Source organism: Anguilla anguilla, chromosome 18 (genome assembly GCF_013347855.1).
Source record: "Anguilla anguilla isolate fAngAng1 chromosome 18, fAngAng1.pri, whole genome shotgun sequence".
NCBI lineage: Eukaryota > Metazoa > Chordata > Actinopteri > Anguilliformes > Anguillidae > Anguilla > Anguilla anguilla.
The window spans coordinates 8,162,832-8,189,966 of NC_049218.1; the positions used below are offsets into that span (position 1 = coordinate 8,162,832).

A 27,135-nucleotide genomic window follows, 5' to 3' on the forward strand; every position below is an offset into this window, starting at 1 on the left:
AGACCGTAAACGAACCAGCCTTCCAGACCGAATGCGATCCCAAAGCTCAACTGCCTTCCATAGATATCTCTTCAAACTCAATCTGAACATGCATTTTATCCTATTCAAAGTTAATCACATTTAACTGAACACCTAATACCAATTTGAGGACAACAATAATATTAATTTTTTGGGTTCACAAAGTTTTACTGGCTGGGGAGAACAAGAGCTGAAATAATATGAAAAGGGAAAATATGAACATATGTATACGTTTGAGCATGGTTTCAGCAGCTCTAATTATTTTAGCTGACCTTTACCATCACCTTGATATTTTCAATACATCGTTGGTCCTGAGAATTTATAAGATTCTCGGTTCTCAATAAGCAGAACACGGGCTGCCTTTTGATTATGGTGCCACCTGGTGGAGAAACCCAAGAACTGAGCCCATAGAGCAGCCTGAGCTTTAGCTCCATCTACAGGTCAAGTAAGAAAGTGAATGAGGCCGGAAGGCAGGACAAGGACAGTCCTCATCAACGTTCAGCTTCACTTAGCTGGTGCCGAACTGACTGTCAGACTGCAAGGTTGAACACATCAGTAGTCTACTGTCAATGCAGGCTCTTAATGGAAAGGTTTTTCTTTTATTCACTACACGCACGACCAGGGTTGATAAGGTGTTAGATACCATCTAGTCTGTAGGTAATCAGAGCACTAGGTACAATTTAGATAGGAAAATGGCGAGCATTTTGGGCTGAATGGTCTGTTCGCATCATTATGTTCGGTTATGTTACATCATACAAAACATATCAAAGTTCATGCCCTCTAAGGACTCAAATCACCTAACGCAAAGAGCTCTTAAGCAACCTAAACTGAATCAATCATAAGTTTCATATCACACAGTGTAAATATGCCTAGTGATCATATATGATTGCATGCAATCTTTAAGTAATATGTGTGTGTGTGTGTGTGTGCCCACATGGCAGGCCTATGTGGTCAGAATGTATCACAGTTAATGCTTTTAAAGGGGGCTTTACAAAGTTAAAATTATAAACAACCCAATGTAAATTAAAAACATCTTTCCAAACATCTGTGTGGTAATACTTGAGGAAAAAGGGGATAGGGATTTAGAGCTTATTAGGTTTGGAGGACAGAGTAATGACATTGAGACGCAATGACTTCTCACGAGAAGCTGCTCATGCCGGCCATGTCAAACTCGTGCGTAAATTGGACAGTGCAAGTCCGTGACGCACTTTGCAAAAGTTTGACACAGAGCCTGGATAAAGAAGAGACCAAGACTGTGAACGCACACCCGCTATAAAATCTCCACTGCTGAAGCGTATCGGGGATCCCCCTCGCCACCCCCCCCCCTCCATCGTATCGTTTTGCCACACTCGCCCGGCTTTAATTGAAATCTGTTCTAAATCATGTGAGAAGGAGCTGACCGATGAGCTCAGCGCACACTTCTGAGCGTAACGGCTGCGGTCAGCGAATTCGTGCCAGACGGTGACGAGCGGCGAGTGACGTTGCGCGGTCCCGAGCGCGGCGGGTCATCACGCGGGGCAGGGCGCGTTCTGGCTCGCCGCGACGCTAGCTAATTCTAAAAAAAAAAAAAGAAAAGAAAAATAATAAACGCTGGCGACGAGCAGGGGAGTCAGAAAGCAGGGATTTCCTTTGCGTCGGCTTCACTGGTCCCAGGGCTGAACCACATTTGGGCTAATTGCTACCAGGTTCGGAGGCTTCGAGAATAAAGTCTCGCTGTTTATACTTGCGGTTTCTTTTTTATTGTGCAATTAAACCCCCTTCAAATTACACACTTTCACTTTCTAAACTCCCGATTGCGAAAAATGGAATTTACTAGTTCTCTGACGTCTGCGTATTAAAACGTTAACCCCTTCAACAGCTGCGGGAGTAAAAGGCTTCAGACCAAATGCATCTAGAGCCCGCTCCCAGAGTCCGTCCCCTACCCTTGAGCTTAACGTTGACCAGGACGTTGTTTGTGCTAAAAACAAACAGGCCTGCTGCACTGGCAGGATGAAAAACGCCTGCAGGGACTCTCCTTTAAAACATAGAGGAGTCTGGGGTTTGGCGAGCAAACTCGAGCAGAAGGGATGATGGATATACAGCACAGGAGAAACGGCTCAGGGTCACATGCTTTTAGAAACAGCTCTGGGTGATGTACTGCACCTTCGAGAAGGGACATCCATCAATTAATGATATTTGTTTTTTTTAGCAACATTACAAACAAATTTTCAGTCTTTCGCAACCGACTTGGTGACTACAGCAGTTGTCAGGCTGTAGTTTAAGAGCAACATGACTCCAGTTGTGCATAGGGTTTGTTTATAGTTGATAGCAATTGAATGTGACTAAAAAGGTCACTTTTGGGTCTTTGTCTGAAGACCAAAACAGTTTCCACTTCCCGGCACAACCCGGGGAAGGTCATTCCAAAGCTTGGGGCCCTCCAAGTTCAAAACTCAGCCGCTGGATTGAAGCTCTGAATGAACAAACTGAGACTCTTTGATCTAAACTGGGTTTGAGTGAAACTGTCATGCGTAGGCTGATCTGTTCCACATAGTTCCCTATTAATACCCACAAACTACGCATTGTGACTTTGACCAAGTTTTCATAAAAGTATCTTTCATAAAAATTGGCATCTGGACCGGCAACCACAACCCCGCATTTTTTTTCCTGCCCCATGATAAATGTCGCCAGGAGAAAATCCTGAATTCCGCTTCAGTGGTCTGGACGTGACGCACAGTGTGCGCCTTCGCCTGAACTGATCTCAGCAGGCAGCGCCAGAACAGCCTGAAGCCTGGAGCAGGTGTCCTCAGCCGGGCCCCCGGATAATCCGGATCGCGGGGACGCGCGGTAACATCGGCGTGCGCGCGTCGCCGCCTGAGGGCCTGGCGAGATGGGGAGTCTGCCGTTAGCGTGTGGGGGGGGGGGGGGGGGGGGGGGGGGGGGGGGGGACTGAGATCGACTTTCGGTGGAGATCGACCACGTTGCTCGCGTGCCTTTGGGAATGATAATTACGAGCGGCCCGCAGAGGCAGAGAGCCGCGTCCTGAGGTCAGCGCTCCAGCTATGGATCTCCAGCTCACACGGCCTGAGCCTGACCCTCTGCTGTACCACACCGTACACACAGGCCGGGCTGGGCTACAGCTTACGCACTGTACATAGCATACCGCGCAGCCCATATACACAGTATGGCAGGCAAATACACTGCATACTGCACGGTGTCATTGTACCATCACCTTGGTACAAGTGCACTGTCTCACCTGGGACTTTACCCTGCAGCCTCCTGATTAGAAGCACAGTTCCTAAACCATTACAGCACTGCTGCTTGTATGCATGTAGCAGAGCAGTGCGACTCGACCACACACAGTGATGTAACTGCACAGAGCCAACAGAAAAGCTTCAGCGTATACGTACTGTGTGGTGGGCTGCTGATCCCCATTCGGAGAGGAACAGAGCTTTCCCAGGTTTAATTAGGGTCTGATCATCGCACAATCAGCTGAGGACAGGCCTCGCCTTAGCCCATCCAAAAACAACATTTGTGGGGCGCCGCGCGCGTGCCAAGAACGCATCCTGGCGCAAACAGGCCTGGCACAAACAGGGCAGCGATATGAGAATTCTCATAAGCGGGTGCGGAGGTGCAATTGTGTTTGGCTGAAAGACAGCCTGTCAGCGAGAGCCAATCAGAGGCCTCGGTGGGTAGAGGGAGGCAGGAGAGAAGAGCTCGGCGGGATCGACTGCTTCACACCCACTCCTGCCGCTGTGTTATCACAGGAGGGTCGAGAGCACGGCTGCGTGGGAGCGCACTGCATACTGCACACTGCTCACACGCGCACACATACGCACACACACACACACACTACATACACACACACACACGCATACGCACACACACACACGCATACGCACACACACACACACGCATACACACGTACACACACACACACGCACACACACACGCGCATACGCACACACACACACACACACACACACACGCGCATACGCACACACACACACACACACACACACACACGCGCATACGCACACACACACACACGCACACACTCATACGCACACACACACACACACACACACACACGCACACACACACACACACACACTCATACGCACACACACACACACGCATACGCACACACACACACACACACACACACACGCATACGCACACGTACACACATACACACACACTACACACACACACAAGCAGGCAGGCACACACACACACACACACACCAGGCGAGCATCGCTGTGGGGGGTGAGGAGAGCAAGCGGCTCGGTCCGCTGGGCTATTTTTAGAGTGCGGAGGAGGTGCAGGAGGAGGAGGGAGCGCTTTCTCCTAACGATTCCGGGAGCAGCTCGGCCGTATGAGGACGAGAGGGAGGCAGGGTGCAAGCATCCACCCCAAATCAACCTCAGCCAGCCAATCTAGTCAACCCCAACCAGCCAATCTACTCAACCCGACCAGCCAAATTTACTCAACCCCAAATCAACCCCAACCTGCCAATCTACTCAACCCCAAATCAACCCCAACCTGCCAATCTAGTCAACCCCAACCAGCCAATCTACTCAACCCGACCAGCCAAATCTACTCAACCCCAAATCAACCCCAACAAGCCAATCTACTCAACCCGACCAGCTAAATCTACTCAACCCCAAATCAACCCCAACCCGCCAATCTACTCAACCCCAAATCAACCCCAACCAGCCAATCTACTCAACCCCAAATCAACCCCAACCTGCCAATCTACTCAACCCCAAATCAACCCCAACCTGCCAATCTAGTCAACCCCAACCAGCCAATCTACTCAACCCGACCAGCCAAATCTACTCAACCCCAAATCAACCCCAACAAGCCAATCTACTCAACCCGACCAGCTAAATCTACTCAACCCCAAATCAACCCCAACCAGCTAAATCTACTAAACCCAAAATCAACCCCAACCTGCCAATCTAGTCAACCCCAAGCAGCCAATCTACTCAACCCGACCAGCCAAATCTACTCAACCCCAAATCAACCCCAACCTGCCAATCTACTCAACCCCAAATCCACCCAAAACCAACCCCAACCAGCCAAATCCAGCCAGTCCACCCAAACCCAACCACCCAATCTACTCAACCCCAAATCAACCCCAGCCTGCCAATCTACTCAACCCCAAATCCACCCAAAACCAACCCCAACCAGCCAAATCCAGCCAGTCCACCCAAATCCAACCACCCAAACTACTTAACCCCAACCAGCCTATCTAGTCAACCCCAAATCCACCCAAAACCAACCCCAACCAGCCAAATATACTCCACCCCAAATCAACCCTAATCCAAAAAAAGACCAGGTGAGCAGTTGCTATGGAGCCCCACAAGCTCACACTAGTGCCAGGGCTACACAGTGAATACACACCCTTACCATACCTCCAAGAACAGGCAGGGCCAATCCATGATTACATTTAAGGCACTCAGAAGCTAAAGTGAAAAACAGAAGGTGCATTTAAGATGACAAGCTATAAGCGCTGAGAGATTTCAAACTAAACCTCGTTTAGTTTGGCTTCACTGCCTGACCATTGAGGGCAGGTTCGATTTTTTTCTGCATTTTTCCCCCCCGCATTCAGCGGGTAATGGCGACAGTCCCCACCACTCCAGTCCACCCACCTCCCTCTCTGAAAGCAGGCACTCAAAATAGGCCTCCGGGGGGGCTCATGTGACTGATGGGTACTCGATACGAGGGGGGGTGGGGAATGGGGGGGGCGAACAGAACAATGACATCAGTGTCCGCGAGTGAGTGCGGACTGGAGATTGGAGCTCTGAATAGCACTGTCCTCTGTAGTGGCTGGAAGATTAAAGGGCCAGGTAAAAAAAATAAAATAATACTACACCCCGAGTAGACACCTGTCAGGGGGTGTGAAGACAGGTTTCCAAGCATTAAGGAGAACATACTGACAGGTCCAGAGCAGGCCTGTGTGTAATTTGCTAGCACTGCACTACTTTGCCCTTACAAATAAAAAGAAAAAGAGAAAACAACTATTGAGTGAAAAAAATAATTTTCATCTTTTTAAAAAACCCAAGAACTCCCCGCTGTTATTGCAGCCGAGGTTGGCTTTGACACATTATAACTGCTATAAAATATGTATCTGCAACAAGGGTAGGAGAAAGCAAGTTTTCAGACTCCTCTGTCTGTCACAGCAGGCAGGAGGTATCAGCGACAGGAAATGCATATAAATGCGGCCAGTGAAATTCAACAAGAGTGGATCTCAAATACCACCTGAGGCCTCAGGCAAACATGTCGACAGACTGATAATCGCGTCATCGTAAAGTGAACAAATGTCAACCCCATCAGCAGACTGAAACTGCATCAAACAGGGGAGCCAGCAGGTGCTCATACATACTCTGGACACAAACAGGGTTCGGTCCTTTTCTACGAAAAAGGCCGGGCCAAATTTGGGTTGGGTTACCTAATCCTGGATCTGCGAACGGCCATCTGAAGTAGCTGGGGAAGAAAACCGGTATTATGGCGTGGAACGGATTCCAGGATTCCAGGCCCAAATGACAGGAGACGAGCCAGTGGAATGCGGAATCGGAATGCCAAGATTCCATCCACTTTCCTTCCCTCAAGCGAGGAGCAGCCCGCCAGTTCAGAGCGGGGCTGCTTTTCTCAGCGGGGTCCGGCTCGATCTCCACCGTGAGACCTATCCATCCGCGGCCCACGCATCGGTCGAGCAGCGCGCGTTTGATTGGTCTACACACAATCGTGGCATAAGATGGTACTTCACACCCACTGAAACTGAACAGTGCAGCAGTGATACTGTCCGTTTTTTTTTTTTTTAAACCCTGTGGGACAAGGAGGTGGGCTGCAATACTAGGACGCCCACTCACACATTTTCAGAAAAAAAGGCAATTCTTTTCCCCATTTATGTTAGAATATTAGAAATATTTATATTTTCATATTATGACAGGTATCAACATGCACACAAAGACTGGTCTGTAGAACTAAACGAAGCCCCTCTCTTTTAGGTATTTCATTCAAATCCCCCCTCCTCATGTGTGTACCACAACCTCAAATACTGCATTTCTCCCCCACGTCCTGCATAGCTAAACAGATAATGCAATACATTTCTTATGTAAGTGCCTTTCATAAAAACAAACAAGCAGCTTAAAGTGCTTCACGGTAGAATAAAAAGAAATATGTACAATTGAAAATGCGCACAATATCAAATAAGCCAAATAAAAATAATACAACAACGATTAGGCTATATAATAGCCATCTTAAACAAGTGCGTGTTCAGTTGAGACTTGAAATTGGCGACGGACAAAGCTGTTCTCATATAGATGAATGCAGCCTGATTTAGAGCCAGCCGTGGCCTCTTTTCCTTCAGCTAGCGAGGACGTCACCAATCCAGTATACATACGTGCGTTATGCATGCTATCTGGTCTGGAACGAAAAGGCTTTTTTTCCGGTCACACGCGAATTCGCGACCGCGGGACACAGCGAATCAAGCGAACGGAAATTTTTAGCAAGCGTTGGCGGAGGTTCTCTGGCACCCCACACCTCAGTCCTGAGTTTTCTGTCCCTTGGAATGACTGTGCGAAGCTGACAACACTGCCAAAGCACACAGAAAAAAAACTTTCAAGCATTTTTCTTTTCTGGGACCCAGGGTGAGGCTCGACATTCTTTTGCCGGTATGGTTCCTTAACCCTCAGAAGAGTAGGTTTTTTTTTTCCCCGAAATGTTTTTTCAAAATTCCAAGTCAGTGTTCTAGAACTCGTTCTAGTTGCTTTCAATTACCAGCAGCGATTGTTATATCAGCATTAGAATGTTCAATTAAGAACATTCTAATCACATATTTGTGATCTCACACCTTGAAGGGCTAATTACAAATGCCGCATAATAATAAACCTGTGCCCGTATTACCTTAGGCTCATGATTACCCTTTTTGAGGGGGTTGTAATTATTTTTTATTTTTTTTACATGGCTACTTATCATACGCCACTCAGATCTGAACAAAAACCAGCTATTTAGTCCTCTTCCAAATTACAGTGGACATAAATATTCTTTATTCAGATCAGGGCACTACAACAGGACGTCACAGCCAGATTTAAGTAGACAATGGTATCATAATATCATGAGGACAAAAATACATTTTTCTGACCAAAAAAAAAAAAAAGAGAAAAAGGCCATTTGTAAGCAAAAACATTTCCCTCTGACGGCACGTCATTCTGAATATCTTGGGTGAAATCAAGTGAGGGAGAATACCAGAAGAGCTGACCACAACAGAGAGCAGCCAAACACTGAACTGAACAGCATTTGTGTTGCCCCGGGCACCAAATGTAGCCCAAAATGCACGTGGGCACTATCAATGTGCAGATGGAACATTAGTATTGATTTACCAGCTAGTTATACTCTCACCACAATGGAAAGATAGTGGTACCCAATATCACTCACATATAACCAACCAATGCCTCAGAAACAGATCACATGACCGCAGCCCTGCTGATGAGGCAGTGGTGGGTGGCGAAGAAGAATAGTTTGTGCAGGAGGCATGTACAGTATTCACGTTGCTCAGGGCCATCTTTAGAGCCCCCCCTGCTGGGGAAATGTGGCACATGTCAGGTTTTACTGCCAAGCCACACCTCAATGTAGATCGCACCATCCCCCCAAAAAAGGATCAGCCGCAAACATGACTGTCTCAGGATCAGTCACTTTCATGAAACACCCATATTTATTCATTCAGGGCTGGTTATTGCATTACCCAAAAGGCAGAAAGATTATTGCAGGTGTTAATTTGCGCACCGTCTACAACCTTACATTACGCCTGCAGTAAAAGCATGCCTACTGTACACACAAGGATGAGAATAGAAAGAGTACCATGGGAAGGAGAATGGCCTTTATTTAGAATGCACTGAACACTTTGTACAAGTCACACTGACTGTAGAAATCAATAGCAAGAAACCACTGAATCTGCACATTCTTGGGAACCAAGTGTACAGGGCAAATTACCGTGAGAATGTTGACATCTCGCACAAAACATTTCAAAGAAGGGTTCCACTAAATACTAAAACAAACCTCGACAGCTCAGGTTAGTCCCTACAGAGTATAAGCGCGATTGAAAACACAAGAGAAGGGGTTTAAGAAACCAAGCCTTAAAACTCCCTTTGCCTGGAGAAAAGCAAGAACAGAGGACTACAGACAAACAGCTGCAGGTTCTTCGGTTTCGACAAACAAGCTCGAGGCCGGGCGGGGACCTGTTTGCAGTGGCAGCCGTCCAGTAGGCCACTCTTCATATCATGCGCTATTTAGATTTTTTTTTGCAAGAACTGAGGAACAAATCTAGAAAAACATACATCCTACAGAGTGTTCCGAAATGGATTACAGATGTGCGGTGTTTACGATCTGACGTAACAGCAGAAGGGAACTGTCGGAAATGGTTCTAATCTGGCAACACAGCGAAGCCAACAACGAATACAATCCTGCGCAAGCATTTGTCTTCCAAGCCTGTGCAGCTATCTGTCTTCCAAGCCTCCTCCAAAGTTAGGACTCCCAGCTAACTCCAGAATTAACAGCCACTTTGTTGAAACTGGCACCATTTAAATCGCCATTTCAATGCTGTTGAGTCCAATCAGATAAGAGGAATGTACTGCAACTGTACCGAGACAATCCAACAAGCAGTAATCAAAGGAGCTTTGTTCACCAAATTTGCGGTCAGTAAATTCCCCAAATCAAAAAAGTACCCTGATAAACTTTTCTACTTTATACTTTGATAAACCCTGATCCAGCTGTTTTTATAGTTTCCTCACATAATATGCCACAGACCATGAAATAAAGACTGCGATGCATATGCAAAACCAGGTGCTCGTTTTTAAATAACTCAGAAAGTAAGGATTTGTCGTCATGGTAACACAAGCGCAGATTCAACAGTCTCACGTCAGTGAAACGTCGTCACACCCGAATGCAGTCAGCACAGTACATCTGATCACTGTGAAATTAGAAACTACTTGTAAATCTTTTAAACAAAAATAATTCCCACTTGGTTCCCAGCAGCATAAAAACTGTTTAGAAGGTACCTTTTGATACAGCCTTAATTGTAGCCCCACCTGTGGAGAGTGGCACAAACCAGTTTTTCCTGCTTAAGATTTCTCTAAGGGTTGTATATTTCCCAAACCTTAGAACTATAATTAGGGATGTGCATCAAACATCTCAAATAGTATTTTTTCTTATGTAAAAAAAATTAAGCCATTTACTTACAACCCAGCTGACACAATACATGTTAATAAAAATGTGTCACAGTTGCCAAGGCAACACAATGAATAAACATCCAGATAGACTACTGACTGTGTTCAGTTGAGCTCTAATGAAGAAAGCAAATGAAATGCATAATGAGATGTTCGGCCTGCTCCAATCACATCCAGGTTCAGCTCCATCAGTTCTCAGGAATGCCAGCAGTGCAGATTGCTCCTGCGGTGCGGTGGGAGGTACCAGCCAGTGCACGCCGAGACGTCTTGAGTACGTCTCCGCCTTAACTCTATTCCTTCCTGCGTCCCTGGAGACGTCACGAGCCGAGAAAGACGCACAGAAACGTGCCGCGCATCTTAGCGACGACCCCTCGTGAACCCCTGCCGCCGCCATTCCTTCCCACAATGCAATACGGGTCAAATTCATGAGTCCATGACATCAGACTGTTTGCCAGGAGCGCCACCATCTCATCACAGGCTGAGCAGTGAGACCGCCATCGCACAGACAGCAAGCAGGCGACTGATTTACTGCACACGCAGAGACGTGACATCATCGCCTCATTGCTCAGAGCGGGACACGTCGCAGACAGGACGTTTGAAGGGGTGCCAAGCCTCCTCTCGACGAGTGGAGGTCGACAAGGAAGGACCCCCCCTCCCTCAATCTTCCAGGTCATCTCTGTTTTTGGACTCACATGTTGGGGTCACATGTATAAAGCCCAGAGGTCACAGGGACCCCAGGAGGAAAGTCCCACAGGTGGAGGGAGAGAACAGATTGCACCCAACAGGCACAAAGAAGGGGCTCCCCATCAAACTTTAACTGCAGCCCTCCAGGACTTGAGTTAAACCTGCAGACACTGGCCCTCCAGGACTGGAGTTAAACCCGCAGACACTGGCTCTCCCGGACTGGAGTTAAACCTGCAGACACTGGCTCTCCCGGACTGGAGTTAAACCTGCAGACACTGCGGCCCTCCAGGACCGGAGTTAAACCTGCAGACACTGCGGCCCTCCAGGACAGGAGTTTGAGGGCCCCACTGTAGGAGATGCTGGAGCTTCACCCTTAAAGGATCTTTATTTGCACTGAGGGAGCCCAGCAGTGTCAGTCCTCATTAAGAATTACTCGTTCTCTTTATTCACAGTGCTCATTAACTGACTGTACATAACATCCACCTCAGGTCAGGCCACTGCGGGCTACGGGAACAAGCCTTTCCGCGTGAAACAAAAGCCGCTCCGCCAGCTCCGACGATGAAAGAAACGCCTTTTAAAAGCTGCCCGCAGTTTCGACGAGAGCCGGTCTCGTTCAGGGAGAGCGCGCTTTTGGAGGGAAAGAAAGCACGGCGCGATTGCCGCTCTTCCCTCCTACGCGCGGCGCCCGAGCGCCATGGCGATACAGATGTCACCCGCCTGCGACGGCTCAGCGGAGCGGCGAGCCGCGATGCCGCCATCGCTCGGTTTCAGCGATAAGGAGAAAGAAAACACAAGTGTTCATCCATTACCCTCTCAGTACGCTACAGTGCGGACTTCATTTCTCTACTATCGTATTCCAGAGGGGTCTATTACAAGGGGGGCACAGTCTCACTGCTGAGACACAGCTTAAACACTAGCACAGTCTCACTGCTGAGACACAGCTTAAACACCAGCACAGTCTCACTGCTGAGACACACCTTAAACACCAGCACAGTCTCACTGCTGAGACACAGCTTAAACACCAGCACAGTCTCACTGCTGAGACACAGCTTAAACACCAGCACAGTCTCACATGATTGGTGGGAAGCGTATTGCATGGGTTAGGGACCTGGGCGTGTGCCTCAGAGGCTGCAGGTTCAACTCCCAGGTTGAGTACTGCTGTAGAACCCTTGAGTAAAAGTACTGTAAATCTCCAGCAGTAATTGTAATATGCCTATATGTATAAATAAATAAATACATAAATCTTGTTTTCTTGCCAGGTCCAAGAACAGATTATCAATAATTTATGCACATCCTGCGAATGAAAAAAGTGGGCAACAGACACAACTCCCATCAGCCCTCAGACAGATGAAGATCTAGTTTCACATCTTCCACGCTGACTAGGTTTTCAGAGCATTATGGGAACTGGATTGCGTCCAAAAGAAATTAAATGGAAAATCAAAAAGGAAATTGAAAGGAACATTAACACTTCAATAACGTGTGCTGTATGCATACACATTTAATACATCAGGAGCAGGATCTCTCGCTGATGTCACGAAAAAAACCGTGGAAGGAAATGAAGATTTCTCTACTCTATAACAGTTTCTTTGCTTTTCAACATGCGGTCAACAAAACCCCAAAGTTAGGAAAAACACTCCAACATTCTGCTGCTCCCCTTTGATCAGTATCAAATGATCAGTCTGAGACACTGCAGAACCCATTCATTTCACTGAGACCCCAGCCTACATCTCTGACCACTGCACAACACGCCGCACATGCTGACGGACGCACTGAAAATCCCAACCAATCACGCACGAGCACTGCCCAGCCACCGGTCTGTCCCCATCCACCATAAATAAGCTACAAACTGTCCAATCACCACGCATACTGCACCCACACATCGCTGAGAAGCAGGAAGTGAACCCACAGCATTCTTCTCCATCACGGCGAATCACAAATCGCTGGTTGGGTGTCACAGAACACACAGAGCAGTGTTACGCGCTAGAGATCAACAGTAGCTCAGCGCCATGCTCCGCTAAACGCTGGATAAACCAGACTGCAGCCACGCATGGTCGCATGCGCATGGTCGCATTCCTGCATGTCCGCTTCCCCTGCACTCGGTTTATGGCCCAGCTCAACCCTCAGGCTCAGCCTCTCTCCACGCCTGCTTTCCAAACACACCCCAACCCACCCCCCACCACCCACCCACCCCACTGCCTCGTCCCAAATTCTGACTCAAAGCAAGGGAAATTACAGCAAAGCTTGCTAGGTTTTTTTATTTTCTTCTTTCCTGTCAAAATACTTTAATATCCTGTACAGAAGAGGGCCTAAAACAGATTTATGTATTTCCATGACGGTAGAAAGTGCTGTAACCCTGAACTGGGCGAGTGGGGGTGGGGGGGGGGTTCATGGGCAGAGTGGCAGTGACCTACTTAGTTTGTGACAGAAGCAGTTATCAGACCTAGGACAGAGACCATTTTAACACATCTGTGTTGGCCATTTAACATCCAAGACAGCATTTCCCACATGTTCCAATAGATGCTGTAGAACTACATCAGTCACACCTTTCAAACACTGCCACACTGAGCACCCATCACCTTTCATATAAAGTGTGGGTGGCAGTGTATTATAATGGCTAGGGAACTGGGCTTGAAACCAATAGTGTGGACAACTGTCAACACACGCACGCACATGCAAACGCACACGCACACATGCGCGCGCGCACGCATACACACACACACACACACACACACACACACACGAATCGCCGTGTCAGTGAGGGGTCAGTCCCCCACCACAGCTCTTTCGGTACTGTGATCCCTTCTCCGTCTGTAACCCTCTCCCCTTCCCCACATCTGAACAAAAAATTTAAATAAATCATAGAGACCAGTACATATGGACTACTGTCAACTTTTTTTTAAAAAGGGAAAAAAGAAAGTGGTTTAGCCCTGAACTTTGGGGTGCGTTTGCGAAACGAAACGCAGTGACCCGGGTTCAGCGCGCCTCTCCATATGGCCGCTGCAGAACCGATCGTGCCTCAGCGACCGAAAGACTTCAGCAAAAAGAAGAAAGACGAGATGAGAGATGAATAAAATCCCAGCTGCCTTCTCCCCCTGATTTAAAGCATGAAGCTGAGAGAGAGAGAGAGAGTCTGGTTGCCATTATACTCCCACTCTCCAGCTAGCGCAGGAGCGCTCACTCCCACAGACTTCCTCAACTTACGTAACTCCCTCTCCCTGGCGCGCGCGTCACTCCTGCCAAATACCCAGCATCCCCCCCCCTTCACCACACACTCTGCTCTTTCCCATTTTCTCTCCCACACCCCACCACCACCACACACACTCTGCTCTTTCCCATTTTCTCTCCCACACCCCACCACCACCACACACACTCTGCTCTTTCCCATTTTCTCTCCCACACCCCACCACCACCACACACACTCTGCTCTTTCCCACCAACCCCTCCACCACATTTACATTTCATCGTTTAGCAGACGCTCTAATCCAGAGTGACTTACGAACGTGCCCCACAGCGAGGCTGTCCACAGAGACGCCACGGTGATGAGTTATAAATGTCACAACTGATAGCGAGTGTCATCATGCTAGCGCGCAACATAACGCTAGGCACGGTGGAACGCGCAAGAGGGAAACTGAGGGCGTAGAGCTATGAGATGAAAGATAACACGGACAGACCAAAGGGCTTTTACTGCCTGACATTACATTAGTGGCATTTGGCTGACACTCATATCCAGAGCGACTTACAACGAGAAGACAAGTGCATAAATCGAGGTTAAGAGCAACAGTATCCCTAGAGGCGGGAAGTAAATACTCAAAAAACCACAAATGTGAAAACCCAGGATCGACTGAAAACTAGTTAAGCCTGTTAGGGGAAAACACAAGAGGATTACACGATGAAAGCCAAATACGTACAAATGAACAAAATGAGATTGCAAGGCAAAAAATATCAATAACAAACAATGCAATCAATCACTCCATATGGCAATTAGGGGGGACTGGTGGCAAAAAAGGGGGTTGAACAAACACTGTTATTTTGAGTGAAATGGGGGTGAGGATTGAGAGTGTACCCCAGACTGAAGACCCCCCCCTCTCTGTGGGGGACTGGCATTAACAGACAGCCCTGACCCCGCCCATTGCTCACACCCCAGAGGGCAAAGTCATTAGCAGTTCGCAGCGCGACAGCTGCAGGGGTGAGAAACGGGTGGTTTTGCGGGGGAAGGGGGGGGGGTGTGCAAACAAGGCACACTAACATCCCGGGAGAGGTCACACAGCCCCCCTCCCTCCCTGTGCATCAGTAGCTGTCTGTTTACAAGCGGGAACTGTTTGCTACTACTGGGCCACCCATAGCACAGCAGGAAAAAAAACACTGGTGTTTTCACGTGGTATGATAGAAGAACCAGGAGCACAAAACCCACTTCATTAGCCAGCACATTTTCTGTGGCCTGACTTATGAAAAGAACATTCTAATGCTGATGTCACACTCACTACTAGCGATTGAAATTGCTGAAGTTCTAGAACACCGATTTAGAATTTTGAAAAAACATTCCAAAAAACCTACTGTTCAAAGGGTTAACCAAACATCAACACAGCTGCATACATGCCGATCGCCCTAACGAGTGCAGCACAGGTAACAGGTGCAGCACTCAATCTGAGGCTACAGCAGCCGTCAGCAGGGATTCTATAGGTCAGTAGTTCACGCCGGAACACAACTTCTCCTGAGAAGGTTCCAAGACCACCTTGACAGCTGATAGCCTTTTGATGTTAACAGGCCTTTGGAAGACGTCAAATACTACCGCAATTAGACTGCACTGTGGACAGAAACATAGTGGTAAAACCACTGATCTTACCTGCCCCAGCTCCTGATATTGTTTTAGCAATGCTTTCTGGCCACCAGCCCCCCCCTCCCTCTCTCAATTTGTAACAGTCATTTTTATAAGTGCCAATCGCTATAACCTCCACTATAGATTCAGGAGAGCAGACAAGTCTGCACTCTCCTCTTACCATGTGATGCCCACCACCACTTCTTAACACACCACAGTAGTCTGAGGAAGACACACGTTAAGTGTGGCTCAACAGGTGGGCTTGCAGACACTTGATTGATCTGGGGGGGGGGGGGGGGGGGGGGGGGGTCAGTAACAAGCAATAAGCTGCTGTCTCCCCAGCCAACTGAAACACCCCCCCCCCCCCCCCCCCACCAGAAGATACTAGCGCCAACTGCACATCTCCCTGTGGGGCTGCTGGCCAGTCAGACCTGGCTCGGTCTGAAGCTTTGGATGTTTGACTCAATTGTTTGCCCACATTCACAAATCTCAAGGCATGCAAGGCATGCCACTCAACCCAGCCACAAACATCCCTGGATCGTCTCCTAAACTTAGCCAGGCTCGTCATCGATAATGCGGTCTTTATAAACGCATTGTGCATCTCTGCAGTTGCCCACGTTACGGACATGAACCACCAACTGCCCAGACGGTTTCAAAAATCCACACGGACAGCAGGAAATGTTCCAATTTAGCCTAGTAGCATTCACTACCCACATTATGTGGGTAGACAGTTTATTCAGCTGGCCGTCTCAGAATCCAAAGTTCATAAAAGAAAACTTTGAATACCTTGAGAAGACAACCGTCAGTGCAACCCATTAAAAACGTGTTTATTCTCTTACTGGGAAAGAAAAGCAGATATAGTTTATGTGCACGTTCCACTGAGTCTTCTTCCCCCCTTTTGTAATGTGTTTGAAAAGCTGGCTGCAGCAGGTTCAGACTGTTTTCTGTCTATATTTGTTCCTTCATCCCTTGTTGGTACAGTCGCCCACCCCATCGGGACAGGAACATCTGTGGCTGCCAATGATGTCCCAGCTGTTCGGGAGATTGAGCAAACTGTGGCCACAACCCATTCACAATAAGGTACTGGGAGGGGGAGAGGTGGATGTATGGGTGGGTGAGGGCGGGGGGGGGTGGGGGGCATGGGGTTATGAAACAAATGTCAGGAGTGGCAGTTGCCTGAAGGGTCACACACACACACACACACACACAAAGTCACGGCACATAGCTCCTCCTCTTGCTGGCAGAGTCATAGAATTTTTCCTGGTACTGTGTTAAATAATCATCATGGAAACATTACTATTATATCGTGTCTATATATGACACAGGGGATGAACTCAAGCAATTAATGTGTTTTGCTGCAGGACAATTTATGGTGTGTTACAGACAAATAATATAAAACCTCAAATTCTTTCAGGCATTAGACAAGACACTAAACAGATGGACTCTACTTCATTGCTGACACCCAAACAGTGAACGCAGGCATTAAACTGGTGCATAGTTGGAACCATTTTTCTCTCAACTCATTCTGAATACATAAAAATGTAACTACATTTTGTAAAACTGAAGAAAGAATAATGCAAACAGAGAAAGGACGGGCGAAAAAGGCAGAAAATGGACGTCTTTGGGTGGGGATCAGTGAGGAAGTAGAGGAATGTCGTGACCACATGGCAATCCTCCAGAAACTAAATACAGAGGAGCAGAGCAGCTGGGTTTTCCACCAGCACAGTACACACAATACAGATGTGAGTACTCTCACTTTTACATGTGACACCAGCTAGTCCACACAATACAGATGTGAGTACGCTCACTTTCACATGTGACACCAGATAGTCTTGAAAGAGAGAAACTATTTTTCAGAACCCGAGTGGGCCGCTTATACTCATTAACTAAAGAATGACCAAAAACACATTACGGAAACAAAAAGACAAAACTTCAAGTAATGGTGAAAATAGGTTCACCAATTTCGATCACCAAATACCATCATACTGTCTGTCTACCAGGGCCGCTGTCTCAGATTTACCTAAAAAAAAAAATCTGTAGGGAGTCCTGGATCAAACTTCATATCCACTGACTACATACATATTTGGTAAAGTATTTAAAACTACAAAACCTTTTATATATATTTACTTATTATATATATATATATAGCCCTTTTTGACTTATGATGGGCAGTCCCCTGGAGCCAGGGTGGGGGGTCCTGGGACCAGAGAAAGATGAAAAGCCGTGCTCTAGGGGGAATGTTGTTGGGTTGCGTGAGTAGAGCACTCTGAAGGAACAGAGACCAGTGGATGGTTTCCCATGAGGAAAGCATGCTGGGAAGGGTCTGGAGAAAGGAGACTGCAGGACTCCATCCTCCGGCCACAGAGAAGACGTGGGAAAATGCCCTGTTGGGTCAGGTGGGGTCTACGCTGTAGTCTGTGGTAAAGACAGGACACCTGGGAAATCTGGGTTCAGAGGTCAAGGGTGAGAGGTCAGGGCACTAAGCAGCCCAAGGCAAGGGGACAAGCACAGGAACTGTCGAAGCACTGAGATGGTGACAGGGCAATATGTAACAAAGTGTCCATCCTTAACTTTTCAGTTTGGAGGATTTGGCGACATCTGTGGTGACTGGTGGTCACGGTAGTTCATTTTCACACTCCAAATACTAGAGTTCCATTTGAACCGAAGCTATTACTAGGAGTGTGTAGAGTGCTTATTTTTCTTGGACGATAATCCAACGGTAGCGTATTTTTAAGAAAGAAGACTGCCTAGAGACAAGCAACAATTTTTGTCTGGTAATATTGAGCAACATATCAAACCTCTTTCACATTCGGCAAGTAAGTTCCTGTGCGTGCGTCAGCAATTTCAGAATGGAAACACATTATGCTATAAAATGCTATAAAAATGCCATCATGAAAAGGCATCAAATATGGCATTTTTTAATATAAGAAATGAAGGATTTACACTTTAAATACTATACCAACCCTAGGTCCCCATGGTACAGTAACACGGACTGTCCAATGAACCAGAAAACCAAGCTAAATCCAGGGCTGCTTAGCAAAGACCCAAAAACGGGTATGTGTGAGATTTCATAGAAATCAGGACTTATGCGTGTCGTTTATTAACAATAATAAAAGCTGATAGATGTCAATGCCACAGGCAGACTGATATGGGCAGGATGGCAAAGATAGAAAAAAAACACAAAGGAGGGAGTCCAAGAGCTTGTGCAACAGGACGTGAGGCCGTATGGCACAAAATGGCTGACAGAGAAGAGCAGTTTTCTAAGAGCGCTGTTCTTGACACTTTTGATCACAAATTACCACCGTAGTAATGCTGACCATCACAAATGTGTACACCTAATATCCAGATACCTCGATATATCCATTTGGGTACTTTTTATCCATTTCATGAGAGCAGGAGAGAGGGAGGAGGAGAGAGAAGGCACTACAGAGGAAGGGAGGGCTGTACAGAATTGGAGTTGGAGCACAGAGCCCTCTTGGGGTGAACTTTTTTTGGCATTCAACCAAGAAGCCACCAATTAACCAAATGCCTACAAGCAGAGTCCTTTTGATGATTTTTATGCTGCATTAAATAATCGCACAAATGAGCGGTCTAGGAGTGAACTAAATGTGGCTTTCCCATTGGAGGAGGCCGAGACAGACCGGCTGTGCGGCGGAACTGGCGGGGGCGACGGGCGTTACCCATGGTTACCCATGGCGGCTACACCCTCTCGGCAAAAGCTACATACTAAAAATATACTGAAAATAAACATCGTCACAACATCGCAGGAATTCCCAACATATGAGTGGACATACAGGCTACTACCATTTTTGGATATTACAATATATTTAAATATTTAAATCCACTCCTTACATACAAACATAGTAAATGGACCATGACCATGGCTTGGATTGGCTTTCTGAAACCGACACATTACATCAGCCAGACACACAAAAAAACAGGCACTACAGTACCCAAGAATGAGGGTGGGGGGGGGGGGGGCAATGTTCCCTGAGGACAAGCACTCCTAAGAGCCCCTTATCTTGTGCTCCATTTTGCATTTCCCCTGTGACTATGTGTTTTGCACTGGGGGCACGGAAACTGGCCTAAAGGAAGAAGCGAAGAGCGATGCTCGAAAAGAAACCCGGTCGGTCTCTTCTGAAGATGACCTCATCTTTTCCACATCTCCCCGGCGCTGTCAGAATCCCCGCCGGCACGGCAGGCCCGATCGGGGAGCGGGACGGGTTCGCCGTTAAGTGCGCAGAGAACGCAGGGGGACGAGGGCTCCTCAATCACGCGTCAGTCACGCGCGAGGTGTCCAGGCAGAGTCAAACTTCCAAACGGAATTCGCTTCTGCATCCTTGGTTTTTTTTTTTGTGCAGGGAATTGTCAGCTCGCATATTCCTGACACATATGTGGGCAAAGAGGCTACACACTGGTCCCCCGCAGCACTGGAACAAGCTTCCCACGGTGGTCAGGAAGTACTGGCCATCATACGCCACAGAATGAAGACCCGCTTTGCCAGACCGCACCGCTGTGTGTGTCAGAAGTGACCCCCGTGGAAAAGTGACATGCAGGTCATTTGTCACTTTTAGAAAAGTATGTGTGCCATTAAGAGGTTGGTAAAATAAAAGGCCAAACCCACCACTGGTAAAATACAACAGATGCTACACTGCAGATGCATCAAAGATGTGGTGCGTGTATAGAAACATTTGGAAATGGTCCTATGAATCTTGGGAAAAGAAAAAAAAAAAAGAAGCTTGCCGATAGTGTAAAGATGAGTTTCTGAATTGCGACAACAAAGTTTTTTCAAAGATTTTTGAACAGATTTTTTCTTTGTAGAGGGGCCCAAATCGGCGTGCTAGTTTTAACAGAACGGGCCATGCAGAGCCCATCATACGTCTTCACTTGACACGCTTGGAGAACCCAAATATTTATTTACTGTGCCAGGGTGACCTGGCAGTGCATTTTGGGAGAAGGCCTTGTTCTGGGCTGGGTGTAAACAACGGTCATAAAAACACACGCATCAATGAGGAGCCCCATTTGATCTGATTTCCTCTGGGCCTTTGAAGCTGAGCTCAGGCATGTGGTGCACAGCACGTACAGGCTGTTCTGGTCTGGGACCGGGGGGGGGAGGAACCGTGCTGGACCGGGGCCAAATGGGAGGGAGGGGGAAGCAACGCCCTCGGATGGATTACGTGCGCAATTATGTCTCCCGAAGGCAGTGGGGGCCCCAGGGTGCACAGCTGGGCGTGGTCTTTCCTGCTCTGCTGGAGGACTTCAATGAACACTGGCCTCTGGGAGAGAGAGGAGACATCCCATAACAGCACACCCCATCCATCCGCCCGAAGGAAGCTCAGCACCACGACTCGGGAAGTTCCAACGGACTCCCACTCGACCAGGAATCCCAATGAAGAGCTCAGTGTAAGGGTGTGGATGGCCCAGTACGAGGATAAAAAAAATCTGTTCTCCATCTCCAGTCTTTATTTTGGCGTAGAGGCATTAACGAACGGGTCTAGTCAGACAGAACTTCACTATGGTTAAGCAAATGCAAAGAAAGTAATGCTTGAGGCGTGGAGTATGAGATTTGGATTATAGGGAACAGGTGTTGAACAAGAAGCGCAAAAACTTCAAAGAACAAAACAGTTCTAGTGCCCCCACATCATTTTGGGAAGGTCCTTCCAAAGTTCGGGAGACCTGAATCCAAACGTACTGCTGCTGATTTTTAAGTTTACATTTCTGGGTACATCTAGGTAGCCAGAAGTAGTGCAACGTAGTGCAATTAATGAACTTAGCATCAAGTCATTATGGCAGTGGGTCAGCTGGGTGTCTATGAAACCTGGAAGCCCTGGCTCTGGAAGACGTGACTGCAGGGTCTTTAGACCAGGGCTGGTCAGCCCTATTCCTGGAGATCTACCGTGCTGTAAGGTTTTAACTCCAACCCTAACAAAGCAGACCTAATGAAAACCAATAGGACGGCAGATCTCCAGGAAAAAAGATTTGGCAACCCTGCTTCAGACCCAACCAGGAAATCAGCTCCGTTTTCTTAACATTAAAAGTTGAAACATTCGCGATAGGGTGAGACCAAGCGCAATACTGCGGTACTGGACATGGCCCAACTGCTAACGTTGCACAGGAAACTCCCGTTACCGACGGGAAGTTCCCGCAGTTTGAGAAGCAGAGAGGACGGGAGGGGCGCAGGGGCGGTGTATCTGGCGAGTTTGGCGAGGTGACGCTAAGCGCAAGCCTTCCGCTTCTCCCCCCGCCGAACAAGTGCCGTGATTCTGAAGGAATGCCAGGCGATAAGAGGGATCGGTGAGTGCTCTGCAGAACGTCGCTTGATAAGGTCCAGGGTTTGGAAAAGCCCGCAGGAGACTAATTTAGATGCCCCAGCCCAATTTGGAAACTGGCACAAGGGGTAGGGCTTGGGGGGAATGGGGAGGGACCGAGTTCTCGTGTCCCAGCACAGACCAAGCCCTAAGGTAGCCTCCAGGCAGCTATGGAAAATAACAATCTCATAGATTTTGCATTGCTTAAAAAAAGCTATCAATTATATGCTTATGACTTACTTAAAATGTGCTCAAGATATGGGAGAATGGAAAAGGTTATTGGGGGGGGGGTCGGGGGGGGTCACAATAATGCTAAAGATAATATGTAGCTGTCATCCACTCACTGTCACAATATCCCATCTTCACTCAAAGTAATCTCAGAATTGGACACAAGTCTTTTGGCTCCAAAAAAAAACAGCAATGTGTCTCAAATCACTACCATCTGTAATCCCGATCTAGGTCAGAGCAGAACTCTGAGTTCCAAACTCTGATCACGTATCTTTATAAAACTGCAGGGTGCTGCATGGACATGAATAGGCACATGCTGTCACAACAATGAGCCACTCATCGCGAACTGCCTAATTTTGCTTTGACCGCCATTTTGAAAATGACAATTCTTTGCTCTTCACTGCAGTATTCTTACTGTCATGTCACACAGAGCCAATGATGTAAGCCTTTAACTGTTGGCCGAGCACCTGTAAGAAAACGTTTTTTAAAAGTTTAGTTTCATTTTTTTATTTTGTGCCATCTGTGCCTGAAACAAATCTTGGGCCGGTTCTGAGGCCATTCTGGTGTGTCGAGCTGCATGAGTCTAAATAACCAAAAATGTTCAGCTCCTATGCCTTCTCTGTACAAGACCACAAATGCTGGATCTGACTTCAGACGTGGGGGGGAGGCGGGGACGGGTGGAGGAATGGGCTGCAGTTAATGAGATTTCCCTGAAAAACACGACATTTAATGAACGAGGAATCTCATGATTCCTCTCAGATGACCACTGAGGAGTCAACCTCACCGTCCTGGCTCAGCTTTCAGAAAAATCATTTTTCAGGCTGAGACTGCTGACGCCCGTCATAGAAAAGTGACCGCACATTTTAAAGTATAAGTGTTTATTCAATTTCTAACCTACAACGGTTTTAGGCATAGGAAAACTGACCCCAATCCAAAAACCCTACAGTATAACACACAGACCGTTTTTTTTATTCTATGGAAAATTGACCACGATCCCAAAAACCTAGATTACAAAACGTGGGTCATTTTCCCTTAAAGGAAGTCATTTTTCCAAGATAGACCCAGGGGTCATTTTTGTATATAGAAAAGTGATCCACAGGTCTGTTTTCCATGGGGTCAGATTTCTATGACACTGGTTTTGCCCTAGTCAGATTAACATCACCAGTTAAAGGACATGTTTCAGAGCCTTCCTGAGGCCCCAAATCCTAGTTCCCATGATTGAGGTGGGGGGTGGGGAGGGGGTTTATTTCTTGGAAAAGGACACCCCTGGGCAAAGCTTCTTAATATTCCCAGGACACCGCCAATTTCCTTTCTGACTTCCTTTCCCCACTCTCTGTGCTAAAAAGCCAAGCTTGGCTCTGCTTAACGTCCACCACAGCAGGGTAACATGAGAACAAACACACTCATCACAGCCGAGGAGTGTGAAACTGCAGCGGAGCACTTTGTTATGGTTGTGCTGAATGGCCTATATGATAAACTAGCTTGACTTCTACGCTAGTTCAGTTCCGTTCTGTCGAGTCTGACTGTGCCACAGGGGCTTGAGGAGAGCTGGGGTTGCGGGTTCCAGACCGTTCCCCCCACCGTGCTTTACCACAAATGAGAGATTTCTTGTATCATGAAATATGACAAGGATAAACCCTCTCCCAAGTTTCTCAGGTAAAGCCTGATGCCTATCAAAGGCCACTTAACCCATATTTATTCCTATTTAGACACTCATAATTGTGACAGTAATGAAGGACGAACTGGCCTTGTAACTGAAAGGTTAGAAATGATTACCAGGTAAGACACTGCAGTTGTATCCTCGAGAAAGGCACTTCCACTGCTTCAGTATATATACAGCGCTATAAATTGATACTAAGTAAAAATGTGAAAAGCTGTGTAAATTGCTCTGGATAAGAGCTTGCTAAATGCCTTAAACGTAATAAATGCAAAATGAATGTTAGAATGGTATCCTCATTATTACTGCATGACGATACTACAGGAAGTTATATCCATGTCAATAAGAAAAATGATCAAATTTACTGCGTGCCTTGTGACGAGGTGGTAAATACCTAACTTCTAAAAGCAGCCAAATAACAATTTAATCTCCCTCAGTGTCCATGCCTCCTCAATTTATGAAGTGATCACAAAGAACTGCTACCGGTATGCAATGCAAGCACAAAAACACACAGAGTAGCTTCTCAAGGGAGTTTCTGTCGTTAGCTGGTACACACAGAACACAATGCTCCCAAAACGGACCGAACAAATATGCTAAATTGCCACCTTGAACGGGGCAAAGCCGAACAGCAGATCCGCCGCTCTCTAAACGTAACCGGGTTGGTGAACACCAACGGTGGCACTGGCACTGAACTCACAGGTTAACGGCATACCCAAAATGAACTGGGAGCAATGGGAACACAGTATAAGCTTTAGCCTACATGCTGCGGTCACTTTTAGCACAGCGCACAAACAGATCCCAGATAAATTCCCAGCCGATTGACTAATCTCTCATTTCTGCAGTTTCTCTCTGGGCCTGGACCGTGTTTGAGAACACCAACAGCTATCCCCTGTCACTAAGCCCACCAGCCTCCACACACTAAGCCCCCGGTTTTGAAAGATGTTCTCCAACTTAACTCCGCCCAAAGCAATATTTTCCTTCGCAATTCTCTTAGCTGACAGTATAAAGGGAGAACAAAAAGAGGGATGGTAGCCGGTAGCCTCTGCTTTCTTTTGAACAACGCAAATAACGCGTTAACACTGCAAATTCTGAAAGGATCTGCAGTCGCGGCTCAAAAGGAACATGCAAGCGGTGTGGCTCTTGATTTTATTTGTAGTGCTGTCTTCCGACTACACGGGGAGATCAATACACTGATGTTCGGGGCGGGCATATTTAAAACTGCTGTACGCTGATGATATTAGAAGACTTTTACTCACCGAACACAAACCTAGAAAAAGCAGCGATAGAATACTCAAGCAAGCGCAACACGAATGAAAACACATTTTCTGCAATATTGCACTGCACAGAAAGCCTGGTGACTAATGCAGAAGCAAACAGGGTTTTTAATAACTCCTGTCAATAACACCGCTCCTTTATACAGTGATGTCAAAGCAGCTCTACTGTTAATAAAATGGGAACAAAAATGTTTACAATTTTTCATCTCTTAAAGGAATCACTGACCATTTGGGGCTTTGATGTTTTTTTGAGGGAAATTGTTTAAATTGTAATACATTTTTGACTGGCCCAGATTGCATCTGTACTTTTTGTCAGAAAATTCAAAGTATCTAAAATGTTCAATAGACATACAAACTGTCTTGGTCAATGGAAAACATGAACTACTACAAAAGCACCACAAAATAAAAGAGTAGGTTTTTGGAATACTTTTTTTCAAAATTCTAAGTCAGTGTTCTAGAACTCCACTTTCAGTTACCAGTAGTGACAGTCACATCAGCATAAGAATATTCAGTTAATAACATTCTAATCATATATTTATCTTGCAGCTTAAAGGGTTAAACTAAAGATTAATCACGTGTGTCCGTAAAGCATGGCAGTATAGTGCCCAGTATACTGTCACAGCCGTGACTAAGTTGTCCAAAACAGACACGCTCAATCCAGTGCGAAAATTGAGTTAACTTTAATCCCACCCCCACAGGGTCAGCCCAGTAGAGCGTAGAGGGGCCGCCGGTTTTTCCCGCCAGAGACGGGGATTTTGAGTCAAACCGCTCTCTCCCTCAGAGGGTCGTCTGCGTTCCCAGACTCGGGATTCGGGGAAAGTCGTTCGGAATTTTCCCAGAGGACAGCTGAGGAAACATCCCTGAAATTGCAGGAATGTTAGCGTTTCAAACGGGGAGGTGGGGAGGGTGGGGCGCGTGGGTTAACCCATACCCCTGTGCCCTGCCCCCCCCCCACCCCCACCTCTCTGCAGAACACCCTTTTGGTGACTGTATCAGGCCATATGTCCCTTGTTTGTTGTCCTGCGATGACAGCTGTCCCGTCACCCTACCACCCCCCCCAAATCCCCACCCCACCTCCGCCACCACCCCCACCAATTCAGTCACTGCACCACGGCCATCCACCGAGTCTACTGCAGGGCTCAACTAAAAAAATTTTTTTGATGCATCCCAATTAGTTGATGTGCCCCTGAATTATTTCTGCAGTTAGCGCGCATCAATTTTCAGGATCAAAAGCTCAGAGCAAACAATATCATGAAATATACAACGGTTCAAAGCATGAAAAAATATCGCCTACATACCATAGCCTTCAAACACTAAACAATACAGCCCTTTACAAGGGAACAGACATTTATGTTCATACTGTAAAATTTAAAAATGCACTAAAGTTGAACCTGTGGAGGCCAAAGAAAATGCCAATCTCATTCTCACCAATCACTGAAATCAACAGAAAGAGTAAAATGAAACACCGTGAAATGGGTTGTGTTCCCCTACATTTCAAAAAAGGTTTCGCCCTCAAGAAACCTGACTGTCAATCTCCAGGAAATCGTCAACAAGACTCCAGTGGCATGGGGGGAGAAACAGGTGCTGCTTGCCGCCAGCTGGGTTCACTGCTGCCATTTTAGTCACAAAAAATGTACTCAAATCCAGCCCTCAGAAAGCCGCAGAGAAAAGCCAGTACATGAGAGAGAGAAAGCGAGAGAGAGAGAGGGAAAGGGAAAGAGAAAAATAAAAAGAGAGAGAGACAGAAAGCGAGAAAGAGAGAAAGGGAAAGGGAAAGAGAAAAAGAAAGAGAGAGAGAGAGAGAGAGGGAAAGGGAAAGAGAACAAGAAAAAGAGAGAGAGAGACAGAGAGAGAGAAAGCGAGAGAGAGAGAGAGAGAAAGAGAGGGAGAGAGAGAGAGAAAGGGCTGCAGGTGAGACGATACAGACAGAAGGGCTCTATAT

The 27,135-nt window shown here is 47.0% G+C and overlaps 1 protein-coding gene across 2 annotated transcripts in view; it reads right to left on the bottom strand.

Annotated features, from left to right (window-relative positions):
• LOC118218246 (spectrin beta chain, non-erythrocytic 1-like) overlaps nt 1-27,135 on the bottom strand; it is a 107,795-nt gene that overhangs the window by 75,761 nt on the left and 4,899 nt on the right. The window lies entirely within an intron of this gene.